The sequence below is a fragment of the Schistocerca cancellata genome, unplaced genomic scaffold (genome assembly GCF_023864275.1).
Source record: "Schistocerca cancellata isolate TAMUIC-IGC-003103 unplaced genomic scaffold, iqSchCanc2.1 HiC_scaffold_354, whole genome shotgun sequence".
In the NCBI taxonomy this organism is placed as follows: Eukaryota; Metazoa; Arthropoda; class Insecta; order Orthoptera; family Acrididae; genus Schistocerca; species Schistocerca cancellata.
Window position 1 is genome coordinate 45,366 of NW_026046372.1, and position 18,477 is coordinate 63,842.

An 18,477-nucleotide genomic window follows, 5' to 3' on the forward strand; every position below is an offset into this window, starting at 1 on the left:
AATGGTGCTGATAGCCACGTATCATTTCAAGCAGATTTGATGCCTTTCGGAGACAATTTTTCATTGAATAGGATTGTAGCTGATTTGTGGCAGCAGGAAATAAGCTGTAGTCAAAAGAATCTTCAATAGATGGTCGCAGGTCAAATCAGTATTGTATGGCTCGTAACGCGTTGCGTGCAGCCCGGCTAGCTCAGTCGGTAGAGCATGAGACTCTTAATCTCAGGGTCGTGGGTTCGAGCCCCACGCTGGGCGGCGCAAAATTTTGTGTCTACGCGGATCCAACATGCGCCCCTCTCGTGAGCCTTGCGTAATGAACGTAACGGGTTACGACGATGCCTAGCTTCGTATGAATATCAGAGGAACGGTATTTGAAGCTGAAAGTGACTCTGAAATGAAATAAATGTGTTGTTTTGGAATTTTAGTTGTACATCGATATAGTGTGAGATGTGTAGGAAAGCAGCAGCTGTGCTAACTAAATGCAAATAATGGTCGCTCATGCGGTGCGTTTCGAGCTGAAGGGCTCCGATTCACTAGTCTGTAAGAACAAAGTACCCGAAACGGTCGCTAGGAGGCGCCTCCTTATCTCAGTGGCAGAGCGCTGGTCTAGTAAACCAGAGGTCGTGAGTTCGATCCTCACAGGAGGCAAATGAATTTTGTAACAGCCCCTCCCACCGTGGCCCTTTCGAAAAAAGCGGTCAAGGATAAAAAAAATTATGAATGGGTGCAGTATTTAAGAAATGCTCTCGCAAATGAATAGTGTGAATGGTGCTATTAAAGTGGGCACCAGAATCTGCTGCTTTTGGCAGTCTCCGGGTAATGCCGACGTGAAATACTTAGTTCTTGTGATGTATTTTCTACCCCTGATAAAGACCCTCGCAGCAGCAGCTGTGCTAACTAAATGCAAATAATGGTCGCTCATGCGGTGCGTTTCGAGCTGAAGGGCTCCGATTCACTAGTCTGTAAGAACAAAGTACCCGAAAAGGTCGCTAGGAGGCGCCTCCTTAGCTCAGTGGCAGAGCGCTGGTCTAGTAAACCAGAGGTCGTGAGTTCGATCCTCACAGGAGGCAAATGAATTTTGTAACAGCCCCTCCCACCGTGGCCCTTTCGAAAAAAGCGGTCAAGGATAAAAAAAATTATGAATGGGTGCGGTATTTAAGAAATGCTCTCGCAAATGAATAGTGTGAATGGTGCTATTAAAGTGGGCACCAGAATCAGCTGCTTTTGGCAGTCTCCGGAGAATGCCGACGTGAAATACTTAGTTCTTGTGATGTATTTTCTACCCCTGATAAAGACCCTCGCGATTGTCGTCGTCGTCGTCGTCGTCGTCGTCGTCGTCGTCGGCGCCGCCGCCTCTTTGGTAATAGCGACAACTCGCCATTGTATCACATAGGGTGAGGTACCTTCTGCAAGCGACTGAGATGGCACTAAGCGATTGAAGCTGATTTGCCACCTCTTGTTTGATCAGCGTCATAAGGGCTTGAATGTAACTTGCGATGGGACACAGCAAGAAGTAGCGTCGTACTTTTAGTACAGAAATTTGAGATGGAGAACTGCGTCAAAGATGGGAAATTCATTCTGCCAAGTGTACAAATGGCGAAAATGAAGTGTGTGTGGAGAAGTATACTGCACCAGTGACCGTGTGGCCTAATGGATAAGGCGTCGGACTTCGGATCCGAAGATTGCAGGTTCGAATCCTGTCACGGTCGAGTTTTTCCTGTTCTGCAAAAGATGCATGCTGTTTTACTGTGTTGTTTGAGTACTCTAAAACTAGTTGGAAGTTGCTGCTGTCCGCTTCCTGGCTGCAAAACCGGCGTCTACCAGAAGCACAAGCAAGACAAGGGTGATCTGTAGCGAAGTTTTCGGCACAGTGCCGTTCAGGAGAGTTTTTGTTGGAACTACTGCATCTGATTCAGGAGCCAAGGGCTACGCCACAGGCGTCTGCGCACTGTCGAGCATGTGTGTTGAATAATGGTGCTGATAGCCACGTATCATTTCAAGCAGATTTGATGCCTTTCGGAGACAATTTTTCATTGAATAGGATTGTAGCTGATTTGTGGCAGCAGGAAATAAGCTGTAGTCAAAAGAATCTTCAATAGATGGTCGCAGGTCAAATCAGTATTGTATGGCTCGTAGCGCGTTGCGTGCAGCCCGGCTAGCTCAGTCGGTAGAGCATGAGACTCTTAATCTCAGGGTCGTGGGTTCGAGCCCCACGCTGGGCGGCGCAAAATTTTGTGTCTACGCGGATCCAACATGCGCCCCTCTCGTGAGCATTGCGTAATGAACGTAACGGGTTACGACGATGCCTAGCTTCGTATGAATATCAGAGGAACGGTATTTGAAGCTGAAAGTGACTCTGAAATGAAATAAATGTGTTGTTTTGGAATTTTAGTTGTACATCGATATAGTGTGAGATGTGTAGGAAAGCAGCAGCTGTGCTAACTAAATGCAAATAATGGTCGCTCATGCGGTGCGTTTCGAGCTGAAGGGCTCCGATTCACTAGTCTGTAAGAACAAAGTACCCGAAAAGGTCGCTAGGAGGCGCCTCCTTAGCTCAGTGGCAGAGCGCTGGTCTAGTAAACCAGAGGTCGTGAGTTCGATCCTCACAGGAGGCAAATGAATTTTGTAACAGCCCCTCCCACCGTGGCCCTTTCGAAAAAAGCGGTCAAGGATAAAAAAAATTATGAATGGGTGCGGTATTTAAGAAATGCTCTCGCAAATGAATAGTGTGAATGGTGCTATTAAAGTGGGCACCAGAATCTGCTGCTTTTGGCAGTCTCCGGAGAATGCCGACGTGAAATACTTAGTTCTTGTGATGTATTTTCTACCCCTGATAAAGACCCTCGCGATTGTCGTCGTCGTCGTCGTCGTCGTCGTCGGCGCCGCCGCCGCTTTGGTAATAGCGACAACTCGCCATTGTATCACATAGGGTGAGGTACCTTCTGCAAGCGACTGAGATGGCACTAAGCGATTGAAGCTGATTTGCCACCTCTTGTTTGATCAGCGTCATAAGGGCTTGAATGTAACTTGCGATGGGACACAGCAAGAAGTAGCGTCGTACTTTTAGTACAGAAATTTGAGATGGAGAACTGCGTCAAAGATGGGAAATTCATTCTGCCAAGTGTACAAATGGCGAAACTGAAGTGTGTGTGGAGAAGTATACTGCACCAGTGACCGTGTGGCCTAATGGATAAGGCGTCGGACTTCGGATCCGAAGATTGCAGGTTCGAATCCTGTCACGGTCGAGTTTTTCCTGTTCTGCAAAAGATGCATGCTGTTTTACTGTGTTGTTTGAGTACTCTAAAACTAGTTGGAAGTTGCTGCTGTCCGCTTCCTGGCTGCAAAACCGGCGTCTACCAGAAGCACAAGCAAGACAAGGGTGATCTGTAGCGAAGTTTTCGGCACAGTGCCGTTCAGGAGAGTTTTTGTTGGAACTACTGCATCTGATTCAGGAGCCAAGGGCTACGCCACAGGCGTCTGCGCACTGTCGAGCATGTGTGTTGAATAATGGTGCTGATAGCCACGTATCATTTCAAGCAGATTTGATGCCTTTCGGAGACAATTTTTCATTGAATAGGATTGTAGCTGATTTGTGGCAGCAGGAAATAAGCTGTAGTCAAAAGAATCTTCAATAGATGGTCGCAGGTCAAATCAGTATTGTATGGCTCGTAACGCGTTGCGTGCAGCCCGGCTAGCTCAGTCGGTAGAGCATGAGACTCTTAATCTCAGGGTCGTGGGTTCGAGACCCACGCTGGGCGGCGCAAAATTTTGTGTCCACGCAGATCCAACATGCGCCCCTCTCGTGAGCCTTGCGTAATGAACGTAACGGGTTACGACGATGCCTAGCTTCGTATGAATATCAGAGGAACGGTATTTGAAGCTGAAAGTGACTCTGAAATGAAATAAATGTGTTGTTTTGGAATTTTAGTTGTACATCGATATAGTGTGAGATGTGTAGGAAAGCAGCAGCTGTGCTAACTAAATGCAAATAATGGTCGCTCATGCGGTGCGTTTCGAGCTGAAGGGCTCCGATTCACTAGTCTGTAAGAACAAAGTACCCGAAAAGGGCGCTAGGAGGCGCCTCCTTAGCTCAGTGGCAGAGCGCTGGTCTAGTAAACCAGAGGTCGTGAGTTCGATCCTCACAGGAGGCAAATGAATTTTGTAACAGCCCCTCCCACCGTGGCCCTTTCGAAAAAAGCGGTCAAGGTTAAAAAAAATTATGAATGGGTGCGGTATTAAAGAAATGCTCTCGCAAATGAATAGTGTGAATGGTGCTATTAAAGTGGGCACCAGACACTGCTGCTTTTGGCAGTCTCCGGAGAATGCCGACGTGAAATACTTAGTTCTTATGATGTATTTTCTACCCCTGATAAAGACCCTCGCGATTGTCGTCGTCGTCGTCGTCGTCGTCGTCGTCGTCGTCGGCGCCGCCGCCGCTTTGGTAATAGCGACAACTCGCCATTGTATCACATAGGGTGAGGTACCTTCTGCAAGCGACTGAGATGGCACTAAGCGATTGAAGCTGATTTGCCACCTCTTGTTTGATCAGCGTCATAAGGGCTTGAATGTAACTTGCGATGGGACACAGCAAGAAGTAGCGTCGTACTTTTAGTACAGAAATTTGAGATGGAGAACTGCGTCAAAGATGGGAAATTCATTCTGCCAAGTGTACAAATGGCGAAAATGAAGTGTGTGTGGAGAAGTATACTGCACCAGTGACCGTGTGGCCTAATGGATAAGGCGTCGGACTTCGGATCCGAAGATTGCAGGTTCGAATCCTGTCACGGTCGAGTTTTTCCTGTTCTGCAAAAGATGCATGCTGTTTTACTGTGTTGTTTGAGTACTCTAAAACTAGTTGGAAGTTGCTGCTGTCCGCTTCCTGGCTGCAAAACCGGCGTCTACCAGAAGCACAAGCAAGACAAGGGTGATCTGTAGCGAAGTTTTCGGCACAGTGCCGTTCAGGAGAGTTTTTGTTGGAACTACTGCATCTGATTCAGGAGCCAAGGGCTACGCCACAGGCGTCTGCGCACTGTCGAGCATGTGTGTTGAATAATGGTGCTGATAGCCACGTATCATTTCAAGCAGATTTGATGCCTTTCGGAGACAATTTTTCATTGAATAGGATTGTAGCTGATTTGTGGCAGCAGGAAATAAGCTGTAGTCAAAAGAATCTTCAATAGATGGTCGCAGGTCAAATCAGTATTGTATGGCTCGTAACGCGTTGCGTGCAGCCCGGCTAGCTCAGTCGGTAGAGCATGAGACTCTTAATCTCAGGGTCGTGGGTTCGAGCCCCACGCTGGGCGGCGCAAAATTTTGTGTCTACGCGGATCCAACATGCGCCCCTCTCGTGAGCCTTGCGTAATGAACGTAACGGGTTACGACGATGCCTAGCTTCGTATGAATATCAGAGGAACGGTATTTGAAGCTGAAAGTGACTCTGAAATGAAATAAATGTGTTGTTTTGGAATTTTAGTTGTACATCGATATAGTGTGAGATGTGTAGGAAAGCAGCAGCTGTGCTAACTAAATGCAAATAATGGTCGCTCATGCGGTGCGTTTCGAGCTGAAGGGCTCCGATTCACTAGTCTGTAAGAACAAAGTACCCGAAAAGGTCGCTAGGAGGCGCCTCCTTAGCTCAGTGGCAGAGCGCTGGTCTAGTAAACCAGAGGTCGTGAGTTCGATCCTCACAGGAGGCAAATGAATTTTGTAACAGCCCCTCCCACCGTGGCCCTTTCGAAAAAAGCGGTCAAGGATAAAAAAAATTATGAATGGGTGCGGTATTTAAGAAATGCTCTCGCAAATGAATAGTGTGAATGGTGCTATTAAAGTGGGCACCAGAATCTGCTGCTTTTGGCAGTCTCCGGAGAATGCCGACGTGAAATACTTAGTTCTTGTGATGTATTTTCTACCCCTGATAAAGACCCTCGCGATTGTCGTCGTCGTCGTCGTCGTCGTCGTCGTCGGCGGCGGCGCCGCCGCCGCTTTGGTAATAGCGACAACTCGCCATTGTATCACATAGGGTGAGGTACCTTCTGCAAGCGACTGAGATGGCACTAAGCGATTGAAGCTGATTTGCCACCTCTTGTTTGATCAGCGTCATAAGGGCTTGAATGTAACTTGCGATGGGACACAGCAAGAAGTAGCGTCGTACTTTTAGTACAGAAATTTGAGATGGAGAACTGCGTCAAAGATGGGAAATTCATTCTGCCAAGTGTACAAATGGCGAAACTGAAGTGTGTGTGGAGAAGTATACTGCACCAGTGACCGTGTGGCCTAATGGATAAGGCGTCGGACTTCGGATCCGAAGATTGCAGGTTCGAATCCTGTCACGGTCGAGTTTTTCCTGTTCTGCAAAAGATGCATGCTGTTTTACTGTGTTGTTTGAGTACTCTAAAACTAGTTGGAAGTTGCTGCTGTCCGCTTCCTGGCTGCAAAACCGGCGTCTACCAGAAGCACAAGCAAGACAAGGGTGATCTGTAGCGAAGTTTTCGGCACAGTGCCGTTCAGGAGAGTTTTTGTTGGAACTACTGCATCTGATTCAGGAGCCAAGGGCTACGCCACAGGCGTCTGCGCACTGTCGAGCATGTGTGTTGAATAATGGTGCTGATAGCCACGTATCATTTCAAGCAGATTTGATGCCTTTCGGAGACAATTTTTCATTGAATAGGATTGTAGCTGATTTGTGGCAGCAGGAAATAAGCTGTAGTCAAAAGAATCTTCAATAGATGGTCGCAGGTCAAATCAGTATTGTATGGCTCGTAACGCGTTGCATGCAGCCCGGCTAGCTCAGTCGGTAGAGCATGAGACTCTTAATCTCAGGGTCGTGGGTTCGAGCCCCACGCTGGGCGGCGCAAAATTTTGTGTCTACGCGGATCCAACATGCGCCCCTCTCGTGAGCATTGCGTAATGAACGTAACGGGTTACGACGATGCCTAGCTTCGTATGAATATCAGAGGAACGGTATTTGAAGCTGAAAGTGACTCTGAAATGAAATAAATGTGTTGTTTTGGAATTTTAGTTGTACATCGATATAGTGTGAGATGTGTAGGAAAGCAGCAGCTGTGCTAACTAAATGCAAATAATGGTCGCTCATGCGGTGCGTTTCGAGCTGAAGGGCTCCGATTCACTAGTCTGTAAGAACAAAGTACCCGAAAAGGTCGCTAGGAGGCGCCTCCTTAGCTCAGTGGCAGAGCGCTGGTCTAGTAAACCAGAGGTCGTGAGTTCGATCCTCACAGGAGGCAAATGAATTTTGTAACAGCCCCTCCCACCGTGGCCCTTTCGAAAAAAGCGGTCAAGGATAAAAAAAATTATGAATGGGTGCGGTATTTAAGAAATGCTCTCGCAAATGAATAGTGTGAATGGTGCTATTAAAGTGGGCACCAGAATCTGCTGCTTTTGGCAGTCTCCGGAGAATGCCGACGTGAAATACTTAGTTCTTGTGATGTATTTTCTACCCCTGATAAAGACCCTCGCGATTGTCGTCGTCGTCGTCGTCGTCGTCGTCGTCGGCGGCGGCGCCGCCGCCGCTTTGGTAATAGCGACAACTCGCCATTGTATCACATAGGGTGAGGTACCTTCTGCAAGCGACTGAGATGGCACTAAGCGATTGAAGCTGATTTGCCACCTCTTGTTTGATCAGCGTCATAAGGGCTTGAATGTAACTTGCGATGGGACACAGCAAGAAGTAGCGTCGTACTTTTAGTACAGAAATTTGAGATGGAGAACTGCGTCAAAGATGGGAAATTCATTCTGCCAAGTGTACAAATGGCGAAACTGAAGTGTGTGTGGAGAAGTATACTGCACCAGTGACCGTGTGGCCTAATGGATAAGGCGTCGGACTTCGGATCCGAAGATTGCAGGTTCGAATCCTGTCACGGTCGAGTTTTTCCTGTTCTGCAAAAGATGCATGCTGTTTTACTGTGTTGTTTGAGTACTCTAAAACTAGTTGGAAGTTGCTGCTGTCCGCTTCCTGGCTGCAAAACCGGCGTCTACCAGAAGCACAAGCAAGACAAGGGTGATCTGTAGCGAAGTTTTCGGCACAGTGCCGTTCAGGAGAGTTTTTGTTGGAACTACTGCATCTGATTCAGGAGCCAAGGGCTACGCCACAGGCGTCTGCGCACTGTCGAGCATGTGTGTTGAATAATGGTGCTGATAGCCACGTATCATTTCAAGCAGATTTGATGCCTTTCGGAGACAATTTTTCATTGAATAGGATTGTAGCTGATTTGTGGCAGCAGGAAATAAGCTGTAGTCAAAAGAATCTTCAATAGATGGTCGCAGGTCAAATCAGTATTGTATGGCTCGTAACGCGTTGCGTGCAGCCCGGCTAGCTCAGTCGGTAGAGCATGAGACTCTTAATCTCAGGGTCGTGGGTTCGAGCCCCACGCTGGGCGGCGCAAAATTTTGTGTCTACGCGGATCCAACATGCGCCCCTCTCGTGAGCATTGCGTAATGAACGTAACGGGTTACGACGATGCCTAGCTTCGTATGAATATCAGAGGAACGGTATTTGAAGCTGAAAGTGACTCTGAAATGAAATAAATGTGTTGTTTTGGAATTTTAGTTGTACATCGATATAGTGTGAGATGTGTAGGAAAGCAGCAGCTGTGCTAACTAAATGCAAATAATGGTCGCTCATGCGGTGCGTTTCGAGCTGAAGGGCTCCGATTCACTAGTCTGTAAGAACAAAGTACCCGAAAAGGTCGCTAGGAGGCGCCTCCTTAGCTCAGTGGCAGAGCGCTGGTCTAGTAAACCAGAGGTCGTGAGTTCGATCCTCACAGGAGGCAAATGAATTTTGTAACAGCCCCTCCCACCGTGGCCCTTTCGAAAAAAGCGGTCAAGGATAAAAAAAATTATGAATGGGTGCGGTATTTAAGAAATGCTCTCGCAAATGAATAGTGTGAATGGTGCTATTAAAGTGGGCACCAGAATCTGCTGCTTTTGGCAGTCTCCGGAGAATGCCGACGTGAAATACTTAGTTCTTGTGATGTATTTTCTACCCCTGATAAAGACCCTCGCGATTGTCGTCGTCGTCGTCGTCGTCGTCGTCGTCGGCGGCGGCGCCGCCGCCGCTTTGGTAATAGCGACAACTCGCCATTGTATCACATAGGGTGAGGTACCTTCTGCAAGCGACTGAGATGGCACTAAGCGATTGAAGCTGATTTGCCACCTCTTGTTTGATCAGCGTCATAAGGGCTTGAATGTAACTTGCGATGGGACACAGCAAGAAGTAGCGTCGTACTTTTAGTACAGAAATTTGAGATGGAGAACTGCGTCAAAGATGGGAAATTCATTCTGCCAAGTGTACAAATGGCGAAACTGAAGTGTGTGTGGAGAAGTATACTGCACCAGTGACCGTGTGGCCTAATGGATAAGGCGTCGGACTTCGGATCCGAAGATTGCAGGTTCGAATCCTGTCACGGTCGAGTTTTTCCTGTTCTGCAAAAGATGCATGCTGTTTTACTGTGTTGTTTGAGTACTCTAAAACTAGTTGGAAGTTGCTGCTGTCCGCTTCCTGGCTGCAAAACCGGCGTCTACCAGAAGCACAAGCAAGACAAGGGTGATCTGTAGCGAAGTTTTCGGCACAGTGCCGTTCAGGAGAGTTTTTGTTGGAACTACTGCATCTGATTCAGGAGCCAAGGGCTACGCCACAGGCGTCTGCGCACTGTCGAGCATGTGTGTTGAATAATGGTGCTGATAGCCACGTATCATTTCAAGCAGATTTGATGCCTTTCGGAGACAATTTTTCATTGAATAGGATTGTAGCTGATTTGTGGCAGCAGGAAATAAGCTGTAGTCAAAAGAATCTTCAATAGATGGTCGCAGGTCAAATCAGTATTGTATGGCTCGTAACGCGTTGCGTGCAGCCCGGCTAGCTCAGTCGGTAGAGCATGAGACTCTTAATCTCAGGGTCGTGGGTTCGAGCCCCACGCTGGGCGGCGCAAAATTTTGTGTCTACGCGGATCCAACATGCGCCCCTCTCGTGAGCATTGCGTAATGAACGTAACGGGTTACGACGATGCCTAGCTTCGTATGAATATCAGAGGAACGGTATTTGAAGCTGAAAGTGACTCTGAAATGAAATAAATGTGTTGTTTTGGAATTTTAGTTGTACATCGATATAGTGTGAGATGTGTAGGAAAGCAGCAGCTGTGCTAACTAAATGCAAATAATGGTCGCTCATGCGGTGCGTTTCGAGCTGAAGGGCTCCGATTCACTAGTCTGTAAGAACAAAGTACCCGAAAAGGTCGCTAGGAGGCGCCTCCTTAGCTCAGTGGCAGAGCGCTGGTCTAGTAAACCAGAGGTCGTGAGTTCGATCCTCACAGGAGGCAAATGAATTTTGTAACAGCCCCTCCCACCGTGGCCCTTTCGAAAAAAGCGGTCAAGGATAAAAAAAATTATGAATGGGTGCGGTATTTAAGAAATGCTCTCGCAAATGAATAGTGTGAATGGTGCTATTAAAGTGGGCACCAGAATCTGCTGCTTTTGGCAGTCTCCGGAGAATGCCGACGTGAAATACTTAGTTCTTGTGATGTATTTTCTACCCCTGATAAAGACCCTCGCGATTGTCGTCGTCGTCGTCGTCGTCGTCGTCGTCGTCGTCGTCGTCGGCGGCGGCGCCGCCGCCGCTTTGGTAATAGCGACAACTCGCCATTGTATCACATAGGGTGAGGTACCTTCTGCAAGCGACTGAGATGGCACTAAGCGATTGAAGCTGATTTGCCACCTCTTGTTTGATCAGCGTCATAAGGGCTTGAATGTAACTTGCGATGGGACACAGCAAGAAGTAGCGTCGTACTTTTAGTACAGAAATTTGAGATGGAGAACTGCGTCAAAGATGGGAAATTCATTCTGCCAAGTGTACAAATGGCGAAACTGAAGTGTGTGTGGAGAAGTATACTGCACCAGTGACCGTGTGGCCTAATGGATAAGGCGTCGGACTTCGGATCCGAAGATTGCAGGTTCGAATCCTGTCACGGTCGAGTTTTTCCTGTTCTGCAAAAGATGCATGCTGTTTTACTGTGTTGTTTGAGTACTCTAAAACTAGTTGGAAGTTGCTGCTGTCCGCTTCCTGGCTGCAAAACCGGCGTCTACCAGAAGCACAAGCAAGACAAGGGTGATCTGTAGCGAAGTTTTCGGCACAGTGCCGTTCAGGAGAGTTTTTGTTGGAACTACTGCATCTGATTCAGGAGCCAAGGGCTACGCCACAGGCGTCTGCGCACTGTCGAGCATGTGTGTTGAATAATGGTGCTGATAGCCACGTATCATTTCAAGCAGATTTGATGCCTTTCGGAGACAATTTTTCATTGAATAGGATTGTAGCTGATTTGTGGCAGCAGGAAATAAGCTGTAGTCAAAAGAATCTTCAATAGATGGTCGCAGGTCAAATCAGTATTGTATGGCTCGTAACGCGTTGCGTGCAGCCCGGCTAGCTCAGTCGGTAGAGCATGAGACTCTTAATCTCAGGGTCGTGGGTTCGAGCCCCACGCTGGGCGGCGCAAAATTTTGTGTCTACGCGGATCCAACATGCGCCCCTCTCGTGAGCATTGCGTAATGAACGTAACGGGTTACGACGATGCCTAGCTTCGTATGAATATCAGAGGAACGGTATTTGAAGCTGAAAGTGACTCTGAAATGAAATAAATGTGTTGTTTTGGAATTTTAGTTGTACATCGATATAGTGTGAGATGTGTAGGAAAGCAGCAGCTGTGCTAACTAAATGCAAATAATGGTCGCTCATGCGGTGCGTTTCGAGCTGAAGGGCTCCGATTCACTAGTCTGTAAGAACAAAGTACCCGAAAAGGTCGCTAGGAGGCGCCTCCTTAGCTCAGTGGCAGAGCGCTGGTCTAGTAAACCAGAGGTCGTGAGTTCGATCCTCACAGGAGGCAAATGAATTTTGTAACAGCCCCTCCCACCGTGGCCCTTTCGAAAAAAGCGGTCAAGGAAAAAAAAATTATGAATGGGTGCGGTATTTAAGAAATGCTCTCGCAAATGAATAGTGTGAATGGTGCTATTAAAGTGGGCACCAGAATCTGCTGCTTTTGGCAGTCTCCGGAGAATGCCGACGTGAAATACTTAGTTCTTGTGATGTATTTTCTACCCCTGATAAAGACCCTCGCGATTGTCGTCGTCGTCGTCGTCGTCGTCGTCGTCGTCGTCGTCGTCGGCGCCGCCGCCGCTTTGGTAATAGCGACAACTCGCCATTGTATCACATAGGGTGAGGTACCTTCTGCAAGCGACTGAGATGGCACTAAGCGATTGAAGCTGATTTGCCACCTCTTGTTTGATCAGCGTCATAAGGGCTTGAATGTAACTTGCGATGGGACACAGCAAGAAGTAGCGTCGTACTTTTAGTACAGAAATTTGAGATGGAGAACTGCGTCAAAGATGGGAAATTCATTCTGCCAAGTGTACAAATGGCGAAACTGAAGTGTGTGTGGAGAAGTATACTGCACCAGTGACCGTGTGGCCTAATGGATAAGGCGTCGGACTTCGGATCCGAAGATTGCAGGTTCGAATCCTGTCACGGTCGAGTTTTTCCTGTTCTGCAAAAGATGCATGCTGTTTTACTGTGTTGTTTGAGTACTCTAAAACTAGTTGGAAGTTGCTGCTGTCCGCTTCCTGGCTGCAAAACCGGCGTCTACCAGAAGCACAAGCAAGACAAGGGTGATCTGTAGCGAAGTTTTCGGCACAGTGCCGTTCAGGAGAGTTTTTGTTGGAACTACTGCATCTGATTCAGGAGCCAAGGGCTACGCCACAGGCGTCTGCGCACTGTCGAGCATGTGTGTTGAATAATGGTGCTGATAGCCACGTATCATTTCAAGCAGATTTGATGCCTTTCGGAGACAATTTTTCATTGAATAGGATTGTAGCTGATTTGTGGCAGCAGGAAATAAGCTGTAGTCAAAAGAATCTTCAATAGATGGTCGCAGGTCAAATCAGTATTGTATGGCTCGTAACGCGTTGCGTGCAGCCCGGCTAGCTCAGTCGGTAGAGCATGAGACTCTTAATCTCAGGGTCGTGGGTTCGAGCCCCACGCTGGGCGGCGCAAAATTTTGTGTCTACGCGGATCCAACATGCGCCCCTCTCGTGAGCATTGCGTAATGAACGGAACGGGTTACGACGATGCCTAGCTTCGTATGAATATCAGAGGAACGGTATTTGAAGCTGAAAGTGACTCTGAAATGAAATAAATGTGTTGTTTTGGAATTTTAGTTGTACATCGATATAGTGTGAGATGTGTAGGAAAGCAGCAGCTGTGCTAACTAAATGCAAATAATGGTCGCTCATGCGGTGCGTTTCGAGCTGAAGGGCTCCGATTCACTAGTCTGTAAGAACAAAGTACCCGAAAAGGTCGCTAGGAGGCGCCTCCTTAGCTCAGTGGCAGAGCGCTGGTCTAGTAAACCAGAGGTCGTGAGTTCGATCCTCACAGGAGGCAAATGAATTTTGTAACAGCCCCTCCCACCGTGGCCCTTTCGAAAAAAGCGGTCAAGGATAAAAAAAATTATGAATGGGTGCGGTATTTAAGAAATGCTCTCGCAAATGAATAGTGTGAATGGTGCTATTAAAGTGGGCACCAGAATCTGCTGCTTTTGGCAGTCTCCGGAGAATGCCGACGTGAAATACTTAGTTCTTGTGATGTATTTTCTACCCCTGATAAAGACCCTCGCGATTGTCGTCGTCGTCGTCGTCGTCGTCGTCGTCGTCGTCGTCGTCGTCGGCGGCGCCGCCGCCGCTTTGGTAATAGCGACAACTCGCCATTGTATCACATAGGGTGAGGTACCTTCTGCAAGCGACTGAGATGGCACTAAGCGATTGAAGCTGATTTGCCACCTCTTGTTTGATCAGCGTCATAAGGGCTTGAATGTAACTTGCGATGGGACACAGCAAGAAGTAGCGTCGTACTTTTAGTACAGAAATTTGAGATGGAGAACTGCGTCAAAGATGGGAAATTCATTCTGCCAAGTGTACAAATGGCGAAACTGAAGTGTGTGTGGAGAAGTATACTGCACCAGTGACCGTGTGGCCTAATGGATAAGGCGTCGGACTTCGGATCCGAAGATTGCAGGTTCGAATCCTGTCACGGTCGAGTTTTTCCTGTTCTGCAAAAGATGCATGCTGTTTTACTGTGTTGTTTGAGTACTCTAAAACTAGTTGGAAGTTGCTGCTGTCCGCTTCCTGGCTGCAAAACCGGCGTCTACCAGAAGCACAAGCAAGACAAGGGTGATCTGTAGCGAAGTTTTCGGCACAGTGCCGTTCAGGAGAGTTTTTGTTGGAACTACTGCATCTGATTCAGGAGCCAAGGGCTACGCCACAGGCGTCTGCGCACTGTCGAGCATGTGTGTTGAATAATGGTGCTGATAGCCACGTATCATTTCAAGCAGATTTGATGCCTTTCGGAGACAATTTTTCATTGAATAGGATTGTAGCTGATTTGTGGCAGCAGGAAATAAGCTGTAGTCAAAAGAATCTTCAATAGATGGTCGCAGGTCAAATCAGTATTGTATGGCTCGTAACGCGTTGCGTGCAGCCCGGCTAGCTCAGTCGGTAGAGCATGAGACTCTTAATCTCAGGGTCGTGGGTTCGAGCCCCACGCTGGGCGGCGCAAAATTTTGTGTCTACGCGGATCCAACATGCGCCCCTCTCGTGAGCATTGCGTAATGAACGTAACGGGTTACGACGATGCCTAGCTTCGTATGAATATCAGAGGAACGGTATTTGAAGCTGAAAGTGACTCTGAAATGAAATAAATGTGTTGTTTTGGAATTTTAGTTGTACATCGATATAGTGTGAGATGTGTAGGAAAGCAGCAGCTGTGCTAACTAAATGCAAATAATGGTCGCTCATGCGGTGCGTTTCGAGCTGAAGGGCTCCGATTCACTAGTCTGTAAGAACAAAGTACCCGAAAAGGTCGCTAGGAGGCGCCTCCTTAGCTCAGTGGCAGAGCGCTGGTCTAGTAAACCAGAGGTCGTGAGTTCGATCCTCACAGGAGGCAAATGAATTTTGTAACAGCCCCTCCCACCGTGGCCCTTTCGAAAAAAGCGGTCAAGGATAAAAAAAATTATGAATGGGTGCGGTATTTAAGAAATGCTCTCGCAAATGAATAGTGTGAATGGTGCTATTAAAGTGGGCACCAGAATCTGCTGCTTTTGGCAGTCTCCGGAGAATGCCGACGTGAAATACTTAGTTCTTGTGATGTATTTTCTACCCCTGATAAAGACCCTCGCGATTGTCGTCGTCGTCGTCGTCGTCGTCGGCGGCGCCGCCGCCGCTTTGGTAATAGCGACAACTCGCCATTGTATCACATAGGGTGAGGTACCTTCTGCAAGCGACTGAGATGGCACTAAGCGATTGAAGCTGATTTGCCACCTCTTGTTTGATCAGCGTCATAAGGGCTTGAATGTAACTTGCGATGGGACACAGCAAGAAGTAGCGTCGTACTTTTAGTACAGAAATTTGAGATGGAGAACTGCGTCAAAGATGGGAAATTCATTCTGCCAAGTGTACAAATGGCGAAAATGAAGTGTGTGTGGAGAAGTATACTGCACCAGTGACCGTGTGGCCTAATGGATAAGGCGTCGGACTTCGGATCCGAAGATTGCAGGTTCGAATCCTGTCACGGTCGAGTTTTTCCTGTTCTGCAAAAGATGCATGCTGTTTTACTGTGTTGTTTGAGTACTCTAAAACTAGTTGGAAGTTGCTGCTGTCCGCTTCCTGGCTGCAAAACCGGCGTCTACCAGAAGCACAAGCAAGACAAGGGTGATCTGTAGCGAAGTTTTCGGCACAGTGCCGTTCAGGAGAGTTTTTGTTGGAACTACTGCATCTGATTCAGGAGCCAAGGGCTACGCCACAGGCGTCTGCGCACTGTCGAGCATGTGTGTTGAATAATGGTGCTGATAGCCACGTATCATTTCAAGCAGATTTGATGCCTTTCGGAGACAATTTTTCATTGAATAGGATTGTAGCTGATTTGTGGCAGCAGGAAATAAGCTGTAGTCAAAAGAATCTTCAATAGATGGTCGCAGGTCAAATCAGTATTGTATGGCTCGTAACGCGTTGCGTGCAGCCCGGCTAGCTCAGTCGGTAGAGCATGAGACTCTTAATCTCAGGGTCGTGGGTTCGAGCCCCACGCTGGGCGGCGCAAAATTTTGTGTCTACGCGGATCCAACATGCGCCCCTCTCGTGAGCATTGCGTAATGAACGTAACGGGTTACGACGATGCCTAGCTTCGTATGAATATCAGAGGAACGGTATTTGAAGCTGAAAGTGACTCTGAAATGAAATAAATGTGTTGTTTTGGAATTTTAGTTGTACATCGATATAGTGTGAGATGTGTAGGAAAGCAGCAGCTGTGCTAACTAAATGCAAATAATGGTCGCTCATGCGGTGCGTTTCGAGCTGAAGGGCTCCGATTCACTAGTCTGTAAGAACAAAGTACCCGAAAAGGTCGCTAGGAGGCGCCTCCTTAGCTCAGTGGCAGAGCGCTGGTCTAGTAAACCAGAGGTCGTGAGTTCGATCCTCACAGGAGGCAAATGAATTTTGTAACAGCCCCTCCCACCGTGGCCCTTTCGAAAAAAGCGGTCAAGGATAAAAAAAATTATGAATGGGTGCGGTATTTAAGAAATGCTCTCGCAAATGAATAGTGTGAATGGTGCTATTAAAGTGGGCACCAGAATCTGCTGCTTTTGGCAGTCTCCGGAGAATGCCGACGTGAAATACTTAGTTCTTGTGATGTATTTTCTACCCCTGATAAAGACCCTCGCGATTGTGGTCGTCGTCGTCGTCGTCGTCGTCGGCGCCGCCGCCGCCGCTTTGGTAATAGCGACAACTCGCCATTGTATCACATAGGGTGAGGTACCTTCTGCAAGCGACTGAGATGGCACTAAGCGATTGAAGCTGATTTGCCACCTCTTGTTTGATCAGCGTCATAAGGGCTTGAATGTAACTTGCGATGGGACACAGCAAGAAGTAGCGTCGTACTTTTAGTACTGAAATTTGAGATGGAGAACTGCGTCAAAGATGGGAAATTCATTCTTCCAAGTGTACAAATGGCGAAAATGAAGTGTGTGTGGAGAAGTATACTGCACCAGTGTCCGTGTGGCCTAATGGATAAGGCGTCGGACTTCGGATCCGAAGATTGCAGGTTCGAATCCTGTCACGGTCGAGTTTTTCCTGTTCTGCAAAAGATGCATGCTGTTTTACTGTGTTGTTTGAGTACTCTAAAACTAGTTGGAAGTTGCTGCTGTCCGCTTCCTGGCTGCAAAACCGGCGTCTACCAGAAGCACAAGCAAGACAAGGGTGATCTGTAGCGAAGTTTTCGGCACAGTGCCGTTCAGGAGAGTTTTTGTTGGAACTACTGCATCTGATTCAGGAGCCAAGGGCTACGCCACAGGCGTCTGCGCACTGTCGAGCATGTGTGTTGAATAATGGTGCTGATAGCCACGTATCATTTCAAGCAGATTTGATGCCTTTCGCAGACAATTTTTCATTGAATAGGATTGTAGCTGATTTGTGGCAGCAGGAAATAAGTTGTAGTCAAAAGAATCTTCAATAGATGGTCGCAGGTCAAATCAGTATTGTATGGCTCGTAACGCGTTGCGTGCAGCCCGGCTAGCTCAGTCGGTAGAGCATGAGACTCTTAATCTCAGGGTCGTGGGTTCGAGCCCCACACTGGGCGGCGCAAAATTTTGTGTCTACGCGGATCCAACATGCGCCCCTCTCGTGAGCCATGCGTAATGAACGTAACGGGTTACGACGATGCCTAGCTTCGTATGAATATCAGAGGAACGGTATTTGAAGCTGAAAGTGACTCTGAAATGAAATAAATGTGTTGTTTTGGAATTTTAGTTGTACATCGATATAGTGTGAGATGTGTAGGAAAGCAGCAGCTGTGCTAACTAAATGCAAATAATGGTCACTCATGCGGTGCGTTTCGAGCTGAAGGGCTCCGATTCACTACTCTGTAAGAACAAAGTACCCGAAAAGGGCGCTAGGAGGCGCCTCCTTAGCTCAGTGGCAGAGCGCTGGTCTAGTAAACCAGAGGTCGTGAGTTCGATCCTCACAGGAGGCAAATGAATTTTGTAACAGCCCCTCCCACCGTGGCCCTTTCGAAAAAAGCGGTCAAGGATAAAAAAAATTATGAATGGGTGCGGTATTTAAGAAATGCTCTCGCAAATGAATAGTGTGAATGGTGCTATTAAAGTGGGCACCAGAATCTGCAGCTTTTGGCAGTCTCCGGAGAATGCCGACGTGAAATACTTAGTTCTTGTGATGTATTTTCTACCCCTGATAAAGACCCTCGCGATTGTCGTCGTCGTCGTCGTCGTCGTCGTCGTCGTCGGCGCCGCCGCCGCCGCTTTGGTAATAGCGACAACTCGCCATTGTATCACATAGGGTGAGGTACCTTCTGCAAGCGACTGAGATGGCACTAAGCGATTGAAGCTGATTTGCCACCTCTTGTTTGATCAGCGTCATAAGGGC

At 47.7% G+C, this 18,477-nt stretch overlaps 36 non-coding genes across 36 annotated transcripts; all 36 read left to right on the forward strand.

Moving 5' to 3' along the window:
- Positions 1-179: 179 nt before the first annotated feature.
- On the forward strand, positions 180-252 carry Trnak-cuu (transfer RNA lysine (anticodon CUU)). Its single transcript has one exon. It is a non-coding gene; the product is annotated as a tRNA-Lys (tRNA).
- A 321-nt stretch (positions 253-573) lies between these two features.
- Trnat-agu (transfer RNA threonine (anticodon AGU)) lies at positions 574-645 on the forward strand. Its single transcript has one exon. It is a non-coding gene; the product is annotated as a tRNA-Thr (tRNA).
- A 350-nt stretch (positions 646-995) lies between these two features.
- Positions 996-1,067, forward strand: Trnat-agu (transfer RNA threonine (anticodon AGU)). Its single transcript has one exon. It is a non-coding gene; the product is annotated as a tRNA-Thr (tRNA).
- A 566-nt stretch (positions 1,068-1,633) lies between these two features.
- Trnar-ucg (transfer RNA arginine (anticodon UCG)) lies at positions 1,634-1,706 on the forward strand. The gene has a single exon. It is a non-coding gene; the product is annotated as a tRNA-Arg (tRNA).
- Positions 1,707-2,146: 440 nt separating this feature from the next.
- Positions 2,147-2,219, forward strand: Trnak-cuu (transfer RNA lysine (anticodon CUU)). Its single transcript has one exon. It is a non-coding gene; the product is annotated as a tRNA-Lys (tRNA).
- A 321-nt stretch (positions 2,220-2,540) lies between these two features.
- Positions 2,541-2,612, forward strand: Trnat-agu (transfer RNA threonine (anticodon AGU)). The gene has a single exon. It is a non-coding gene; the product is annotated as a tRNA-Thr (tRNA).
- A 557-nt stretch (positions 2,613-3,169) lies between these two features.
- Positions 3,170-3,242, forward strand: Trnar-ucg (transfer RNA arginine (anticodon UCG)). Its single transcript has one exon. It is a non-coding gene; the product is annotated as a tRNA-Arg (tRNA).
- A 440-nt stretch (positions 3,243-3,682) lies between these two features.
- Trnak-cuu (transfer RNA lysine (anticodon CUU)) lies at positions 3,683-3,755 on the forward strand. The gene has a single exon. It is a non-coding gene; the product is annotated as a tRNA-Lys (tRNA).
- Positions 3,756-4,076: 321 nt separating this feature from the next.
- On the forward strand, positions 4,077-4,148 carry Trnat-agu (transfer RNA threonine (anticodon AGU)). The gene has a single exon. It is a non-coding gene; the product is annotated as a tRNA-Thr (tRNA).
- A 566-nt stretch (positions 4,149-4,714) lies between these two features.
- Trnar-ucg (transfer RNA arginine (anticodon UCG)) lies at positions 4,715-4,787 on the forward strand. The gene has a single exon. It is a non-coding gene; the product is annotated as a tRNA-Arg (tRNA).
- A 440-nt stretch (positions 4,788-5,227) lies between these two features.
- Positions 5,228-5,300, forward strand: Trnak-cuu (transfer RNA lysine (anticodon CUU)). The gene has a single exon. It is a non-coding gene; the product is annotated as a tRNA-Lys (tRNA).
- Positions 5,301-5,621: 321 nt separating this feature from the next.
- Positions 5,622-5,693, forward strand: Trnat-agu (transfer RNA threonine (anticodon AGU)). Its single transcript has one exon. It is a non-coding gene; the product is annotated as a tRNA-Thr (tRNA).
- A 566-nt stretch (positions 5,694-6,259) lies between these two features.
- Trnar-ucg (transfer RNA arginine (anticodon UCG)) lies at positions 6,260-6,332 on the forward strand. The gene has a single exon. It is a non-coding gene; the product is annotated as a tRNA-Arg (tRNA).
- A 440-nt stretch (positions 6,333-6,772) lies between these two features.
- Trnak-cuu (transfer RNA lysine (anticodon CUU)) lies at positions 6,773-6,845 on the forward strand. The gene has a single exon. It is a non-coding gene; the product is annotated as a tRNA-Lys (tRNA).
- Positions 6,846-7,166: 321 nt separating this feature from the next.
- Trnat-agu (transfer RNA threonine (anticodon AGU)) lies at positions 7,167-7,238 on the forward strand. Its single transcript has one exon. It is a non-coding gene; the product is annotated as a tRNA-Thr (tRNA).
- Positions 7,239-7,804: 566 nt separating this feature from the next.
- Positions 7,805-7,877, forward strand: Trnar-ucg (transfer RNA arginine (anticodon UCG)). The gene has a single exon. It is a non-coding gene; the product is annotated as a tRNA-Arg (tRNA).
- A 440-nt stretch (positions 7,878-8,317) lies between these two features.
- On the forward strand, positions 8,318-8,390 carry Trnak-cuu (transfer RNA lysine (anticodon CUU)). The gene has a single exon. It is a non-coding gene; the product is annotated as a tRNA-Lys (tRNA).
- A 321-nt stretch (positions 8,391-8,711) lies between these two features.
- On the forward strand, positions 8,712-8,783 carry Trnat-agu (transfer RNA threonine (anticodon AGU)). The gene has a single exon. It is a non-coding gene; the product is annotated as a tRNA-Thr (tRNA).
- A 566-nt stretch (positions 8,784-9,349) lies between these two features.
- Positions 9,350-9,422, forward strand: Trnar-ucg (transfer RNA arginine (anticodon UCG)). Its single transcript has one exon. It is a non-coding gene; the product is annotated as a tRNA-Arg (tRNA).
- Positions 9,423-9,862: 440 nt separating this feature from the next.
- Trnak-cuu (transfer RNA lysine (anticodon CUU)) lies at positions 9,863-9,935 on the forward strand. The gene has a single exon. It is a non-coding gene; the product is annotated as a tRNA-Lys (tRNA).
- A 321-nt stretch (positions 9,936-10,256) lies between these two features.
- Trnat-agu (transfer RNA threonine (anticodon AGU)) lies at positions 10,257-10,328 on the forward strand. Its single transcript has one exon. It is a non-coding gene; the product is annotated as a tRNA-Thr (tRNA).
- A 578-nt stretch (positions 10,329-10,906) lies between these two features.
- Positions 10,907-10,979, forward strand: Trnar-ucg (transfer RNA arginine (anticodon UCG)). The gene has a single exon. It is a non-coding gene; the product is annotated as a tRNA-Arg (tRNA).
- Positions 10,980-11,419: 440 nt separating this feature from the next.
- On the forward strand, positions 11,420-11,492 carry Trnak-cuu (transfer RNA lysine (anticodon CUU)). Its single transcript has one exon. It is a non-coding gene; the product is annotated as a tRNA-Lys (tRNA).
- A 321-nt stretch (positions 11,493-11,813) lies between these two features.
- Trnat-agu (transfer RNA threonine (anticodon AGU)) lies at positions 11,814-11,885 on the forward strand. Its single transcript has one exon. It is a non-coding gene; the product is annotated as a tRNA-Thr (tRNA).
- Positions 11,886-12,456: 571 nt separating this feature from the next.
- On the forward strand, positions 12,457-12,529 carry Trnar-ucg (transfer RNA arginine (anticodon UCG)). The gene has a single exon. It is a non-coding gene; the product is annotated as a tRNA-Arg (tRNA).
- Positions 12,530-12,969: 440 nt separating this feature from the next.
- On the forward strand, positions 12,970-13,042 carry Trnak-cuu (transfer RNA lysine (anticodon CUU)). The gene has a single exon. It is a non-coding gene; the product is annotated as a tRNA-Lys (tRNA).
- A 321-nt stretch (positions 13,043-13,363) lies between these two features.
- Trnat-agu (transfer RNA threonine (anticodon AGU)) lies at positions 13,364-13,435 on the forward strand. The gene has a single exon. It is a non-coding gene; the product is annotated as a tRNA-Thr (tRNA).
- A 578-nt stretch (positions 13,436-14,013) lies between these two features.
- Positions 14,014-14,086, forward strand: Trnar-ucg (transfer RNA arginine (anticodon UCG)). The gene has a single exon. It is a non-coding gene; the product is annotated as a tRNA-Arg (tRNA).
- Positions 14,087-14,526: 440 nt separating this feature from the next.
- Trnak-cuu (transfer RNA lysine (anticodon CUU)) lies at positions 14,527-14,599 on the forward strand. The gene has a single exon. It is a non-coding gene; the product is annotated as a tRNA-Lys (tRNA).
- Positions 14,600-14,920: 321 nt separating this feature from the next.
- Positions 14,921-14,992, forward strand: Trnat-agu (transfer RNA threonine (anticodon AGU)). Its single transcript has one exon. It is a non-coding gene; the product is annotated as a tRNA-Thr (tRNA).
- A 557-nt stretch (positions 14,993-15,549) lies between these two features.
- Positions 15,550-15,622, forward strand: Trnar-ucg (transfer RNA arginine (anticodon UCG)). The gene has a single exon. It is a non-coding gene; the product is annotated as a tRNA-Arg (tRNA).
- Positions 15,623-16,062: 440 nt separating this feature from the next.
- Trnak-cuu (transfer RNA lysine (anticodon CUU)) lies at positions 16,063-16,135 on the forward strand. Its single transcript has one exon. It is a non-coding gene; the product is annotated as a tRNA-Lys (tRNA).
- Positions 16,136-16,456: 321 nt separating this feature from the next.
- On the forward strand, positions 16,457-16,528 carry Trnat-agu (transfer RNA threonine (anticodon AGU)). The gene has a single exon. It is a non-coding gene; the product is annotated as a tRNA-Thr (tRNA).
- A 560-nt stretch (positions 16,529-17,088) lies between these two features.
- On the forward strand, positions 17,089-17,161 carry Trnar-ucg (transfer RNA arginine (anticodon UCG)). Its single transcript has one exon. It is a non-coding gene; the product is annotated as a tRNA-Arg (tRNA).
- A 440-nt stretch (positions 17,162-17,601) lies between these two features.
- On the forward strand, positions 17,602-17,674 carry Trnak-cuu (transfer RNA lysine (anticodon CUU)). Its single transcript has one exon. It is a non-coding gene; the product is annotated as a tRNA-Lys (tRNA).
- A 321-nt stretch (positions 17,675-17,995) lies between these two features.
- Positions 17,996-18,067, forward strand: Trnat-agu (transfer RNA threonine (anticodon AGU)). The gene has a single exon. It is a non-coding gene; the product is annotated as a tRNA-Thr (tRNA).
- The last annotated feature ends 410 nt before the right edge of the window (positions 18,068-18,477 follow it).